Source organism: Arachis hypogaea, chromosome 13 (genome assembly GCF_003086295.3).
Source record: "Arachis hypogaea cultivar Tifrunner chromosome 13, arahy.Tifrunner.gnm2.J5K5, whole genome shotgun sequence".
Classification (NCBI taxonomy): Eukaryota; Viridiplantae; Streptophyta; class Magnoliopsida; order Fabales; family Fabaceae; genus Arachis; species Arachis hypogaea.
Window position 1 is genome coordinate 96105930 of NC_092048.1, and position 3613 is coordinate 96109542.

Below are 3613 nucleotides of genomic sequence, written 5' to 3' on the forward strand. Positions count from 1 at the left end.
TATGCCCAAAAACCGTGTTTTCATACAAAACCATAAAGTGCCATTTTCAAAACAAGCCACTTTCAACTCTTTTCAAAACCAATCAAAACATGCCAATTTCATCCCTTTTCTTTGAAATCAATCAAAATGTACCAAAATCAACATCAAGCCATCCTCAACTCACACATTGACATTTTACCAAATTTTCCAAAATCACCATCCAACTCTTTTAACACTTCTCAATCAAATGGCTAAAGGACAAACACAATATCATGTCATACATCCTCCCTCACCCCAATTTCCAATAATACCATTTCCAATCAACCATCATTATACATAATCAACATCATACTCACCATCAACATGGTATCACCCATCAATTCAACCTCAATCATCCATCAAGCATATATCACAACATGCATTTCTCATATATCACACAATCAAGGCATCAATATTCATAATCACATATATGATCACATCATATATCTCAACCATTCAACAACATCAACAATTAAATGCCTATCTTAGGGCCTCTAGCCTAAGTATTTCCTACTACATTACATATTAGATACAGGAAACCGAAACCATACCTTAGCCGATTTCCCAAGCTCAACCGGAGCACTTCCAAACCACTTGTCCATAAGCTCTCAAGGTATCAACACCTCCAAGAACAGATTTTATCACACCAAACCCTCTCCCAAGCTTTCCAAAATCACATTCAAGCTCCAATATTCACATATACACAACATAAGCCACAATCATCATACCCATACACAACATCTCAATACCCAAACATCATAGAACAACAAATTACACTAGGGTTGAGAATCTTACCACACCCAAGGTCCAAGGAGACAATATTAACCTTCTCCTTCAAGAGAGTTGGGTCTTATAACATCAAAGAACCCAAAATCTCAACATTTTTACTCATGAAACTTGAAATCAAGGCTGGAAATTCGAAGAGCAAAACGTGGCTTACCTCAAGATTAATTGTATGGGTTTTGTAGAGCTCTCCAAGGTGAACACGTGGCCATAAACGGTGCGGCAATCGGAGCTCTAGATCAAAAGTTATGGTGGTTTGAAGATCAACCAAGGGAGAGAACTTTAGAGAGTGTTCTTCCTTCCATGGCCTCCATTTCAGCATGTGTGTGTAACAAATGAGGAGAGAGAGAGTGCTGAAAACTAGGGTTTTAGTTTAGTTTAGTTGGGCCAAGGGCCCACTTTGGGTCTGGTTGGACCGGTTTGGCCCGTTCGGTCTAATCTTGGTCCGATTTCTATAAAATTGGTACCGAAATTCTCGTCCCAATCTCCTCTATCATATTAAGCCATAAAAATAATATTTTTGGCTTTTCTAGAATAAATTCTCATTTATGGGTTAATTAGCCATTAATTAACCGGGTCTTACAATTCACGTCCTTCTCCTTCTCTCTGGGTTCGGCCACACCAGGTAAGGTTATGGTCTTGCACTCTCTTTTTGGATTCTCTTTTGTATTGCTTGGGAGAGTACTAGGAGGAGTTTCAGTGACTCTTTTACTCACCTGGCCCACTTGTGCCTCCAAATTTCTAATGGAGGACCTTGTTTCATTCATGAAACTTAGAGTGGCCTTAGATAGATCAGAGACTATATTTGCTAAGCTAAATGGATTCTGCTCAGAATTCTCTGTCTGTTGGTGAGTGGATGATGAAAAAGGCTTGCTATTGCTAAACTTGTTTCTTCCACCATTATTAAAGCCTTATTGAGGCTTTTGTTGATCCTTCCATGAGAAATTTGGATGATTTCTCCATGAGGGATTTTAGGTGTTTCCATTGGGTTCTCCCATGTAATTCACCTCTGCTATTGCAGGGTTCTCAGGATCATAAGCCTCTTCTTCAGAAGATGCCTCTTTAGTACTGTTGGATGCATCTTGCAATCCATTAAGACTCTGAGAAATCATATTGACTTGCTGAGTCAATATTTTGTTCTGAGCCAATATGGCATTCAGAGTATAAATTTCAAGAACTCCCTTCCTCTGAGGCATCCCATTACTCACAGGATTCCTTTCAGAAGTGTACATGAACTGGTTATTTCCAACCATGTCAATGAGTTCCTGAGCTTCTGCAAGCATTTTCTTTAGGTGAATGGACCCACCTGCAGAATGGTCCAATAACATCTTAGATAATTCAGATAGACCATCATAGAATATATCCAGGATGGTCCATTCTGAAAGCATGTCAGAAGGACACTTTTTGGTCAGTTGCTTGTATCTCTCCCAAGCTTCATAGAGGGATTCACCTTCTTTCTATTTGAAGGTTTGAACATCCACTCTAAGCTTGCTAAGCTTTTGAAGAGGAAATAACTTGGCTAAGAAAGCCGTGACTAGCTTATCCCAAGAGTTCAGGCTATCTTTAGGTTGAGAGTCCAACCATATTCTAGCTCTATCTCTTACAGTAAACGGGAAAAGCATAATCCTGTAGACCTCGGGATCAACCCCATTGGTCTTAACAGTATCACAGATTTGCAAGAATTCAATTAAGAACTGAAAAGGATCTTCTGATGGAAGTCCATAAAACTTGCAATTCTGTTGCATCAGAGAAACTAATTGAGGCTTTAGCTCAAAATTGTTTGCTCCAATGGCAGGGATTGAGATGCTTCTTCCATGTAAGTTGGAAGTTGGTGCAGTAAAGTCACCAAGCATCTTCCTTGCATCTCCACCATTGTTGTTATTTTTGGCCATGTCTCCTTTTTCAAAAATTTTTGTCAGATTTTCTCCAGAGAGTTGTGCTTTAGCTTCGCTTAGCATCCTCTTCAGAGTCCTTTCAGGTTCAGGATCAGCGTCAACAAGAATGTTCTTATCCTTGTTCCTGCTCATATGTAAAAGAAAAGAACAGAAAAGAAGAGGGATCCTCTATGTCACAGTATAGAGATTCCTTTATGTGAGTAGAAGAAGAGAAGGATAGAAGAAGGAGAAGAGAGAAATTTGAATTTAAATTAAAATAAAAGGAAAAATATTTTTGTTTTTATTTCAATTATTAGTTAGAATTCGAAAATTAAATGAAATAAAGATAAAAATTAAAGTTAAAATTCGAAAATTTTAAGAAGAAAAACGAAATTAAATTAAATTAAATTTTAAAACAATTAGTTAATTAAAAAAGAATTTTGAAAAAGGGGTTAGTAATTTTCGAAAATTGGAGAGAGAGAAGTAGTTAGGTGGTTTTGAAAAAAATATTCTTCAAATAGAAAACTTTAAAAATCAAACAAAAAGTCAAGTAGTTAATTGAAAAAGATTTGAAAATCAATTTTGAAAAGATAAGAAGTTAGAAAAGATTTTGAAATTAAGTTTTGGAAAAGATATGATTGAAATTGAAAAAGATATGATTGAAATTTAATTTGAAAAAGATTTAAAAAGAAAATTAAAAAGATTTGATTTTTTAAAATTAAAGTTGATTACTTGACTAACAAGAAACTAAAAGATAGGATTTTAAAATTTAAAGAATGAACCTTTCTTAATAGGCCAGTAAAAAACTTAAAATTTTTGAATCAATCACATTAATTGTTAGCATTAATTTCGAAAATATGAAGTAAGAATAAGAAAAAGATTTTGAAAATCAAGTTGAAATTTTCGAAAATATGAAAGAAAAAAAAGAAAAAGATTTG

At 35.3% G+C, this 3613-nt stretch overlaps 1 non-coding gene across 1 annotated transcript; it reads left to right on the plus strand.

The window, feature by feature from the left end:
- Positions 1–2183: 2183 nt before the first annotated feature.
- Positions 2184–2291, plus strand: LOC112739184 (small nucleolar RNA R71). The gene has a single exon (XR_003170121.1). It is a non-coding gene; the product is annotated as a small nucleolar RNA R71 (small nucleolar RNA).
- Positions 2292–3613: the final 1322 nt, after the last annotated feature.